Source organism: Pecten maximus, unplaced genomic scaffold, assembly GCF_902652985.1.
Source record: "Pecten maximus unplaced genomic scaffold, xPecMax1.1, whole genome shotgun sequence".
Classification (NCBI taxonomy): domain Eukaryota; kingdom Metazoa; phylum Mollusca; class Bivalvia; order Pectinida; family Pectinidae; genus Pecten; species Pecten maximus.
The window spans coordinates 1-12,864 of record NW_022979836.1 but is presented as its reverse complement, the minus strand read 5'-3'; the positions used below and the strand labels follow the sequence as shown (position 1 = coordinate 12,864).

General features: G+C 37.7%; 1 long non-coding RNA gene across 1 annotated transcript; it reads left to right on the top strand.

Moving 5' to 3' along the window:
* The first annotated feature begins 8,983 nt into the window (after window positions 1-8,983).
* On the top strand, window positions 8,984-12,346 carry LOC117319238. Its single transcript, XR_004530636.1, has 4 exons — window positions 8,984-9,261; window positions 10,952-11,015; window positions 11,353-11,463; window positions 12,172-12,346. It is a non-coding gene; the product is annotated as an uncharacterized LOC117319238 (long non-coding RNA).
* The last annotated feature ends 518 nt before the right edge of the window (window positions 12,347-12,864 follow it).

Here is a 12,864-nt window from a genome sequence, read left to right as displayed (position 1 = left end):
ACTATAATATATGGATAGATAGTAGCTTTATCAATAATGTGGTAAAACATTGTGAAAAAATATCAATATTTCACAGAGTAATAGCTACGATCTCGCAACCTAGCGCTCGGGATGAGCCATAATCTTGTTATTTGCAATTATACGACCGCCCGGGCTTTTATTTGTAACCAGACACTATTAAAACTATAATATACGGATAGGTGTTAGCTTTATCAATAATATGGCCAAAAATGATAAAAATATATCAATATTTGACAAAGCTATGGCTACGTGAAATTAGCGATCACGCAACCTAGCGCTCGGGATGAGCCATAATCTTGTTATTTGCAATTATACGACCGCCCGGGCTTTTATTTATATCCAAACACAATTAAAACTATAATATATGGATAGATAATATCTTTATCAATAAAATGGTGAAAAATTGTGAAAAAATATCAATATTTCACAGAGTTATGGCTACGATCTCGCAACCTAGCTAGCCATAATCTTGTTATTTGTAATTATACGACCGCCCGGGCTTTTTATAATTGTTATAATTGGTATTTGGCTACCGCCCGGCCGTGCATCTTACCGCCCGGGCTTTCATGCGTGGTTAAATATCCCCACCGATGGACAGAACATGTAGTGTATAGGTCAAGGAAGTGAAATCAAAAAGAATTATGAAAATATCTGTAAAATTGTTTGAGTTACGGCGATTTAGAAAATCCGGCTTTTTATAATTGTTATAATTGGTATTTGGCTACCGCCCGGCCGTGCATCTTACCGCCCGGGCTTTCATGCGTGGTTAAATATCCCCACCGGTGGACAGAACATGTAGTGTATAGGTCAAGGAAGTGAAATCAAAAAGAATTATGAAAATATCTGTAAAATTGTTTGAGTTACGGCGATTTAGAAAATCCGGCTTTTTATAATTGTTATAATTATTTGTTTGCCTTAGATTTGACGATGATCTGCCTCGTTGGCCCTGCGGAACATGCAAGAGGAAGTGCCACTTGAACTCAGTCCTTTGTGGAATGTGTAAGTCATGGTTTCATGGAAACTGCCAAGGTTTGTCGCAGGTAAGTATGACCCGGTTAGCAGACATATCGGCCGATTACGTATGTAGAAAATGTTCGCGCCCAAACGGACCGTTTGATTTTAATGCTAGTCTTAACCGTTTGAGCAAAGCAGCAGAGCAAGGATATGGTAAACTGGTGAGTGCAGTTATGTTGGAGTCAATACTTATCGGAGATACTCCTGTACCAGAACCAGAATGTGACGTAGACACACATCAACACAGAGACAGAATTGCATCTAAGATTCTTCAAGATCATGGGCTTGGAAATGACCATTATCCAGCGGCAACAAGGATGGATGGTAATTGCTTTTACCACGCGCTTTCGCAACGCCTGATAGGAAACAACGCTTTATCAAAAGAATTCAGAGTCAGAATTACCATCGACCTGGTCAGCAGGAAACGTGACAACAATAGAGCTTCAGCCAATACTCAAATCAAGCTAGTTTCTCCTGATTATGACGCTGCCTGTTTAAGCGCTGCGGTCAACGCGGGATACGCATGTTTATGGACATTTCAGTCGGCAGCTAACGTTCTGGATAGACCGATCCGATCCGTTTATCCTCCCGTCAATGGATTATCAGACATCTGTGTAGAAATCATGAATCAGACCTTCTATCCAATCGGTACGACCAGCTGCAAGAAACAACCGATACTGATAATGTGGACATCAATAAACCGCCCAATTAGCAGAAAGACCTGGACACCAGACCATTTTGTTCCCTTGATGCCTTTTTTTCGTGCAACAGAGGAGGTCGTCTTGGATGATTCGCTACCCAAACTAGCCACCCCTAAGAAGATGACATATGCCGAAGCTGTTTCTCCAGGAGGTAAGTATGGGAAGTTTAGAGAATAGACAGACAGATATCACAAAATCAACGTCCTCAGCAGAAGCTAAGCAAACATGCACACTCAACCAATCCACGAAACGAAGTCCGCAAATTCCGACAACGGATACCTCAAGGGAAGATAAAACGCCGGACACGAGCTTTTTAACAGGACATTCACCACCCCAAGTACGCCGCGGACCCCTACGTACATCAACCCCGAAGTCATTACCGCATGTGAGCAAGACACCAAGTTTAGGACCAAAACACACCCTTTCCCATTTTTGGACCGACCACCACGTGAATCGCGAGCCTATATCATCGGAGAAACCTGACAGGGATACCGCAACATGTAATTCTAGTGAAGGAAGGAAACTTAACAGACAGCATGGCGTTAGTCAGCTTAAACCGACCTCATGCAAGAAACCGAAAATTTGGAGGCCTTTCTCAACATTTGAAGACGACACGACAACAGATCAAAATAATTCATCGTCGTTCGAATTACCGAAAAGAAAAGATGCCTATCAAAATGTTAGAGACGACGACTCCTTGCAATCCATTCCTGACATATCGACATCGCCAGTATTCAACAGGAAGATCAAGCCGAAAATGGATAATGGACACTTCCGACAGCACCAAACAAGTGGAAAACTTAAACATGGGCGTTTCCTTGATGTCGAAGATGTTGTTGACCTCCTGAAAAACTCCACCTCACATCTAGAAGATATACCCAGAGGAAAGAAAGAAGACGTATTCTTTGTCATGGACAATGAAGATAATAACCAACGTCGAAATACAGGTAAGAAAGCATACTTCACCGACGACTGTGGCGTATGGAAGCAAGGATCAGCGAAAAGACACTATTATTTGCAAAAAGACGGGAAACTCGTTTACACTGAGAAGAAAGATGGACAATTTTTCATACTGCGATCCAAACCCGAGAATTTCTCAATCCACAACCATCGGAACCGGAGTTGATCCAACTTAGAAGATACTACACGAAGCTGAAAAGGTCAGAAGACTACAGAAAACGAGTTTCCTGGATAGAATCAGGACATGCATATTTGGTCGAATATATTGGAAAGGCGCCCGAAAACGTTTCGCACCACGGGAACTCTAAGATAGCGGAGAGGGAGTATACAAGATCAACGGAAAAGATGAAGAATACCGTCCGCGACAATATCAAGACACAGACATCACGAGAGGTGTATCAGGGAATGGTTTTGGACGACACAGAAAATGTCCCGCGCGATCTGAAGCAGGTCCAGAATTTGAAATTCCAACAGGAACGCGACAACAGAAAACCATCGGATAACCGTAGAAACACAGCAGACGACGTCCTTTCTATCATCAACCAGCTTCATCATCATCCTTTTGTGCAGCAGATTAATCATTCGAAAGGACAGGCACCGGAAATTATTCTTTATATGCCTCAGCAAATTGACGACATCCGAAACATGTGCACAACGAAATCATTGCACCAGAGTGTACTTGGTATTGATAGAACATTCAACCTTTCTGCGTGTTATGTGACTATTTTGGTATATAGAAACACGAATGTTATTCGCTCATCAACTCAGACATACCCAATCATGCTTGGTCCAGTTTATCTACATTGGAACGGGTCCTTCCTATCATATTTTAAGTTTTTCGCCCACGTCAAATCATTACTGGACACCGAAGTCAACGGAACAGAGATAAGTGGCGATTCTCTAGTCATTGGATCGGACGAGGAAAAGGCCATATTAAAAGCTGTTCGTAATATTTTCCCTGCATCTGACCATGTTCTCTGTACAAGACACCTTGAGGAAAATGTAAAGAGACAACTTACAGGCAAGATTGGAGTCAACAACAAACAGCAGCGCGAAATCACAGAGAAGATATTTGGTAATCGCGGACTTCTCCATGCAACAGACGAAACAGATTTTGATCTTCGGGTTATAGAGATGCTGGACGAATTTGAAGAGAGCCTGCCAGCTTTCGTGGAATATTTTAGGAATTTAAGTGCAACTATCCGAAATCATGTGTTCCTTCCACACCATAGCAACAAAAACATCTCACTAGATTGGAAGAACAACGCGTGCGAATCGATGAACCATCTTCTGAAGCTTACAACAAATTGGAAAACATTGAAAATACCCGATTTGATTGACAGACTCCACAAGATCGTCAAATTCCAATACGCAGAGATAAAACGAGCCCTACACGGACAAGGAAACTACGAGCTGGCTCCTTGGATGAAACATCTACGTGTATCTCAACAATGCTGGGAAGATAAGACTCCAGAGCAGAGAAACACACTTTTGAGGAAGCTTCTTCAGGGTGTTCCTGCTAAACCTAAGACGGTTACCTCCACAGATGGAAAACTTACCATTCCGAGAACCCCACTCACTGCGAAGAAGCCAGGTCAACGGAAACGAGTGAAAACAGCAAAGACGGTGACATTTGCCAAATAGTATGAAACAATGATATTTGAGCAAGGAATGTGCATGTGTCCTGTCTTCAAGGTCGGCGTTGTATACTCGCTACCTACCTATCCACCTACCTATTCTCTTCTTGTCCTGTGGCACATGATTAACACATGGCATTGCCATTGATATCTATGTAGCAATCTTTTCTTTCTATTTCCCCATTGTTTTCACCATTGTCTTTATTCACTATCTCTTAATCTTCTCCGTACTTTTCATAAAATTCACAGGTTTCAAAGATTAACTTGCAAAGCAGTTGTTCAGGAATTAATGTGCATAGCAGTTGCGTCCTGCCGTCAAGGTCCGAGTTGTCTACTCGCTGCATCCATACACTAAACATCATACCGACCATTTATGTTCAGGAATTAATGTGCAAAGCAGTTGCGTCCTGCCGTCTAGGTCCGAGTTGTCTACTCGCTGCATCCATACACTAAACATCATACCGACCATTTATGTTCAGGAATTAATGTGCAAAGCAGTTGCGTCCTGCCGTCAAGGTCCGAGTTGTCTACTCGCTGCATCCATACACTAAACATCATACCGACCATTTATGTTCGGAAATTAATGTGCAAAGCAGTTGCGTCCTGCCGTCTAGGTCCGAGTTGTCTACTCGCTGCATCCATACACTAAACATCATACCGACAATTTATGTTCGGGAATTAATGTGCAAAGCAGTTGCGTCCTGCCGTCAAGGTCCGAGTTGTCTACTCGCTGCATCCATACACTAAACATCATACCGACCATTTATGTTCAGGAATTAATGTGCAAAGCAGTTGCGTCCTGCCGTCAAGGTCCGAGTTGTCTACTCGCTGCATCCATACACTAAACATCATACCGACCATTTATGTTCAGGAATTAATGTGCAAAGCAGTTGCGTCCTGCCGTCAAGGTCCGAGATGTCTACTCGCTGCATCCATACACTAAACATCATACCGACCATTTATGTTCGGGAATTAATGTGCAAAGCAGTTGCGTCCTGCCGTCAAGGTCCGAGTTGTCTACTCGCTGCATCCAACCACTAAAAGTCATTACTGTCATTTGATTAATACAACTTTTGGCTGTGAATAATGTCAGAAAATTGTCAAATTTAGGCAAATATTTATACCAACACATGTAAATATTCAAACTACTAATAAGCAATATTTGTATCACTAATGTTATTTTGTTCGTATGCTATTATTATAATATGTAATGTTATGCGTAATATTAGACCAATTTCGATGCATGTAACAACACTGTCATGTAAACTGTTTTGTGTAAATGTTCAATGTTGAGATATTATCTGTCATGCCTATACGCCTTAGGGATTTTGGTTAAATAAAGAACTTAAAAGCACTCTGAAACCTTTCAAATCCAACAATTTTAAAACCCAACAATCTTTCAGAATCAATGTTCAAAGCAGTAAGTTGTGTAATGTTGTCAAGGTCGCTATATCATGGATGCTATATTCAACAGGTTTGATTTGATATACATATATTTTGAGGATTGTGCAATTATATTACTAATCAACACACGTTTTATTTTAAGGAAGAATGGACGAACTGGCAGAGAGACATGTACATGTATATAAACAGACAGACAGACAGACAGACAGACAGACAGACAATAAGACAGACAATAAGACAGACAATAAGACAGACAGACAATAAGACAATAAGACAGACAGACAATAAGACAGACAGACAATAAGACAATAAGACAGACAGACAATAAGACAGACAGACAGACAGACAGACAGACAGACAGACAGACAGACAGACAGACAGACAGACAGACAGACAGACAGACAGACAGACAGACAGACAGACAGATAGATAGATAGATAGATAGATAGATAGATAGACAGACAGACAGACAATAAGACAGACAGACGGACAGACAGACAGACAGACAGACAGACAGACAGACTTCGCAACCATGTCATTTTAAACGATTTGATCTTTATGATGAGAGTTAAATTGTAGATATTTCGGATATGGAATTCTTCGTAATAATAATAATAATGATTAAACAAACCCCTACAATTGAAATGAAAGTAATGGTGCGAAATCTGTCATGGCTCTACATTAAGGGAGGCCTCCTCGTGGCTAGAGCTGGACAACAATACTTGATGATTGTTGACTAACGTCCCTAACATTTACACATCAGTTGAAAAGAAAGTGGAAATGTGAAAAGATAGCCTTAATTCGCCTTCGCTAGTACAAGTTATAACGCCTTTGATGAAGAGTTTTAGCGATCTATCACAGCTCTATTAGTAATTGTTTTATCGCGATCAATTTCTTACTGGTGATTATGTTAATCAGTATAATCTATACGATTAATCATTTTAGTGGAGTGCTTCCGATCACAAAATTTCGGAACGAACTCCTAACCCATGGTGTATTTTTGTAATCCTTGATAATATATTGCATATTTATTAACCACTAATTCCGTATGTCGTTTGTGTCAAGTCATAGTCGTGCTTATCTATATCAAGATTTTTGAACCTGTTTTTCGTGGTTCTATGTTTGATTATTTCTGTATGCGTGATCTCAGGAACTAAAGGTATACATGTATATTTAATTTTGAAAGTGATGTTTTCTGCACGCGTCGATGCCCGATTTACGTGGATATGAGCCATATAGTTTTTGAGCTATGAGTGTTTGAATAAAGGCTATGCTGCCCAATATAAATTACGTTGTTACCATTTTAATATCTATACGTATGGGTAGGTAAACCGGTGATTCCCTTTGGTGAATAAGTGTCCCCCGGGCGGTCCACAACACATATAATAAGTCTTAACGGGCAGGTTTTTTCGGGGATATAGCCGACTTCATATATCGACATCGCTCGAAAAATAACAACATAAAATTACCATAAACTTCCTGCAAATGATAAAAACCTTTGTATTAAACTGGAAAGATTTTATATTTATAGATAACATGATTACATTTCATATCAATTTCGATAATTTCGTTTTGCCATAACTTTGTCAATACTTCATATTTTTCACCATTGTTTCAACACATCTTCGAATATTATAGTTTTAATGATATATGAGTGAAAATAAATGCCCACAAGTGAATAACTGGTCCCGGTCGTTTTAATAGTGAGAGATCGTAGCCATAACTCCGTCAAATATTGTATTTTCACCACTTTTGATCATATTTATGGATTAAACTTCTATCTATCCATATGCAATAGTTTTGATAATGTATGAATAAAAATAAAAGCCCGGGCGGCCGTATAATTGCAAATAACAAGATTGTTGCTCATACCGAGCGCTAGGTTGCGAGATCGCTAATTTCACGTAGCCATAGCTCTGCCAAATATTGATATTTTTTCACCATTTTGTACCATATTATTGATAAAGCTACTATCTATCCGTATATTATAGTTTTGATAGTGTCTGGATATGAATAAAACCCCGGTCGGTCGTATAATTGCAAATAACAAGATTTAGGCTCATCCCGAGCGCTAGGTTGCGGGATCGCCATAGCTCTGTGAAATGTTGACATATTTTCACCATTTTTCACCATATACTTAATACAGCTATAATCAATCCGTATGTCATAGTTTTAATATTGTCTGGAGAAAAATAAAAGCCCGGGCGGTCGTATAATTGCAAATAACAAGATTATGGCTCATCCCGAGCGCTAGGTTGCGAGATCGCAGCTATAACTCTGTGAAATATTAATATTTTTTCACAATTTTTTTACCATATTATTGATAAAGCTACTATCTATCCATATATTATAGTTTTAATTGTGTTTGGATATAAATAAAAGCCCGGGCGGTCGTATAAATGCAAATAACAACATTACGGCTCATTCCGAGCGCTAGGTTGCGAGATCGTAGCTATAACTCTGTGGAATATTGATATTTTTTCACAATTTTTTACCATATTATTGATAAAGCTATTATCTATTCATATATTAAAGTTTTAATTGTGTCTGGATATAAATAAAAGCCCGGGCGGGCGTATAAATGCAAATAACAAGATTATGGTTCATCCCGAGCGCTAGGTTACGAGATCGCTAATTTCACATAAGTATAACTCTGTCAAATATTGATATATTTTCACAATTTTTTACCATATTATTGATTAAGCTACCATCTATCCATATATCATAGTTTTGATAGTGTCTTGATATAAATAAAAGCCCGGGCGGTCGTATAATTGCAAATAACAAGATTATGGCTCATCCCGGGCGCTAGGTTGCGAGGTCGTAGCTATAACTTTGTGAAATATTGATATTTTTTCATAATTTTTTACCATATTATTGATAAAGCTATTATCTATCCATATATTATAGCTTTAATTGTGTCTGGATAAAAATAAAAGCCCGGGCGGACGTATAAATGCAAATAACAAGATTATGGCTCATCCCGAGCGCTAGGTTGCGAGATCGCTAATTTCACATAGCTATAACTCTGTCAAATATTAATATATTTTCACCATTTTTTGCCATATTATTGATTAAGCTACCATCTATCCATATATAATAGGTTAAATAGTGTTTGGATATAAATAAAAGCCCGGGCGGTCAATATATATTCCCCGGGCAGTACCGGGCAGCACCGGGCAGTACCGGGCGGTGCCGGGCAGTACCGGGCAGCACCGGGCTGTAATTAGTAGGACCGTGTAGGACGGATCGCACAGAATATAGGTCGCGCAGGTATTTCCCGTTATGCAAACCACAAGATTTGTCCATTTTTTGACTGCAAACACACATTTGTAACAAAGATAATCGGTCATTTTGCCTTTAACATTATAAACAACATTGTACGTCAATCATTATCTTCCTCATGAATATGCATACCGGATTTGCTGGTTAACCCGCTGTAGTGGTTAACGAAAATCACCTACCGACATTTTATGGGGAGAGGAAGAGGGACCTCAAGAGAACAGCCACAGATCTAGAATAAGGTGAGACTTTTTGTGCAGTATGGTTCTCGTGATAGGGATGATAATTGTGTTCAACGATAGAGGCATCGAAATAATACAAAGCTTGGTTGAACATCTAGCATATAAGGAATATGATAATGGCACTCTTGTGAAGTTTGAAGACTGTTTAGATTTTCGCATTGCAAAGTGTGCTTTGCGAGAGGAAAATATCGCACACGAGGTGTTTGAATTCAAGGAAAGACGCCATTTCATCTTTCATACGAAGATCGAAGAAGATAATACAGAGGTATAGAACCTAGAAACACACTTTCGTGAATAACTAAAGTTGGGAGCTGTGGCAGTAAACCCCATGTTTTATCAAGGAGAACTTGGTCTAGGCTAGCTAAAGTATGAGAAAATTTAGGTAGGCTACTGTAGCCTAGAGAGTTCCTGTTATATTAAACGGATAAAAGTATTTGAAGTTTATGGGGAGGGACGATTCGAAGGTAAAACGCATATATAAAACATCCACATAAATGTTACTTTTTGTCTGTTTAGAATCCTGGATTAAAAATGCTGTGTTGGCAGATTTAACAGTAATAGAGTTATAGTAGGCATAGATTCTAGTGTTTGCTTATTTTCATTGGTACATGTACAGTATAGACTGTAATCCTAACGAAGAAAAGAGAAATAAATGTGCGAGAAGTTTATACCAATATTTTTGAGAAACAGATTTTATGGGGAGACATTTTACATAGCTTTAGATTATATAAATACATGTGCCTATTGCCTAGCCCTTGCATGCATGTGTCATTCAGCTTTTGAAACATTTGTTTACATGTTTGCATTTTTCAAATACAAATACAACTGTTTATTAAATAAATTAATTTATATTGCATCATAAAAGGATCTATTTCATTTTCTGCTTTGATAATTTCAGAACTATATATTCCTCCTTTAAGTGCACTTAGATATAGTCTGTGTATTAATTTAGAGAATGCCAAGCTGTATTCATGTTGCATAAGGACTGATCTCAACATTGAACCAATTATCAAGCAATGGATGCTGTTACAGTTGGGGAACTTCCAGTTGGAATAGCTTTGTTTGTTTGTGACATGGAATTCAGTCAAGCAATTTCATTTTGTAATGATTTTTCCATGGATGTGATGGACACCAATGTGTTTATTTTCAATGCAATAATATACTTTGATGAGAAAGAATTACAATCCAGCAAAGCATTTTGCTTTCAAAACCATTTTGATGTCAAGTTCTTGTTGCCGCATTAAAAACATTATGACTACATATGTCATATTGAAGTTATTAGCAGGTATGAAATTAGGATATCATTTTTCAATTATTTGACAGGAAGTCCAAGTAGGAATATACATAATAATGTATTTTATTACATTTTTACCAGTGAAATATCAAAAAATATTCATTCTATAAAAGTGATATTTTTCACTAGTGACAAATATCACTTTTGCTGATTTGACCAATCAAATCAATGATTAGAAAATACCAAAATAATTGACCAATCAGAAAGCCCGACATATATGTCAGCACCTGGACAGGGGAAACTACATTTGTTGTATACAAATTATCGCTGTAGTCCTAGTTAGCATACGGGGTAGGGTTTTCGTTGATAAAAAATTCCAAAGAGTGTTCTGAATATGGTAATTAATAAGTCCATTCATCATTTCATATGTATTGATCATAGGAAAATATCTTTTAGGAAAAAAAGCACCATTACATGTAGATCATGAGTTCAAGAAAGAAATGAAAAGAAGAGCACTTAGGTGAGTACTAGTACTGCTGGAGTTGATTCTCATTATCTCAAAAGTCATCGGGCCCTGAGTGACATGAAACAAAACCTTTGAGATATATCCCGAGTATTCAATCATGTTACTACATGTTTTATATCAAAATTTTACTGTGATAACCAAATTTCTACTTCAAGTTTAGCACTGAAAGATATCAAAGTTGGAGATAGTGAAATGTGATTGTATTTCAATGATGATAAACTTTTAAGATTTAATTATAATCTCTTTAATAAAATGTACAAATTATTGATAAATGCATTGATAAAAGATGTAAATTAAAGAACTGCTAGCCTGTTATTGAATTGCTATCCAGTTATCCAAAAGAGAAATACCAGAATAGCTCCAACACAGCTTGCAAAAATATGGATAGAAAGGCAAGAGGATCAAGAGGGCTTTAAGATAATTTATATTAACCCTGTCAAAGGTAAGTTTTAAAAATTGTCTGTCAATTATCAAGTGGTAAAAGAGCGAACAGCAGTATTTTGGATTTTATATGTGACGGTGCAACTATACTAACCACCTGATTCAGAATGCAATGGACCAAAAAGACCAAATATCATTTAAATCATGAAAACTAAGCATATTATTTTCCAAAACCTATTAATTTAATTTTGCATTTTATATATAACCAGTGGATTACATAGAAATAGATGGGGTTTTTTTTCTTTTCGTTCCATAGTGCTCTGATAAGGTGCATAAAAATGTCTCATTTATCCATAAATGTTAGGTAGGTGTTAAATCCTGCCAGATTTTATTCTATTGCACCAAAATCTTAGTGACACCTAATGGTGTTGGGAGAATTCCACATTTTCATATTGTGGTACGTTTATGGACTACAACAGACATCATAATCATGATCAGGGCAAGAGGAACTCGGGCTAGGTGGACAATTACAAGTGATCCAGACTTGTTGAATTTACAGGATAAAATGCAATAAAACAAATCAAGTTTTTTTGGCCAAATGAAAGCCACTGATATGCTAAAAATATCCTAACAAAACCCTGATTTTTCAAAATGAACCAGCTTTATTTTTTTTTTTTAAATCGGTGTTTTTGTTGTGTTTTTTAAACTTTACATTATGTTCAGTAATGAGACGATATTTACAGTATTTTTATTGCCTTAACTTTAACAGGATATGGTGTTTTTGCTACAAAAGAATTCAAGATGGGTGATTTTCTGCTAGAGTATGTTGGTGAAACTATTGATGAAGAAGAAGCAGTTGCAAGAGAGAAGAAATATGCAAGGCGACAAAAAAACGCAAAATATTCCAGATGTTACACATTCTATTACAAACACAATGGGAGACATTTATGGTATGTAAAGTTAACTTGAGAATTGGGTATAAAATGAAATGAGATTCGGTAAACATGTATGCTGGTTGAAATATCAAGGGCCATATTCATATTAGGCAAAAAAAACAGTGTTTACTGTTTCCCGACCCACCCTGTTTGAAACCTGCCAACCCTAGCTTTTTTCTCTCCATTTTTTGAGAGAGAGAAATATGAAATTCTGCACTTTTTAAGCCATTATGTTTTTTGTGTCACCTGAAAAAGCGGACATATAGGTATCACTACTGTATGTCGGTGTCAGCGTCTGCACAACGGTTTCCGTGCGATAACTTGAGTTCCCTTGGGCCAATCAAACTCAAACTTCATACAGTGCTTCCTTATCAAAACTGGTTGCTTGGAAATGTTTTTCATGTTCAAAAGTCAAGGTCACTGTTACTATAAATCGAAAATTTGTTTCCATGTGATAACTCGAGTTTTCCCTTACCAATCAGGCTTAAATTTCATACAGTGCTGCCTTTTCAAAAGTGTTTTCTAAG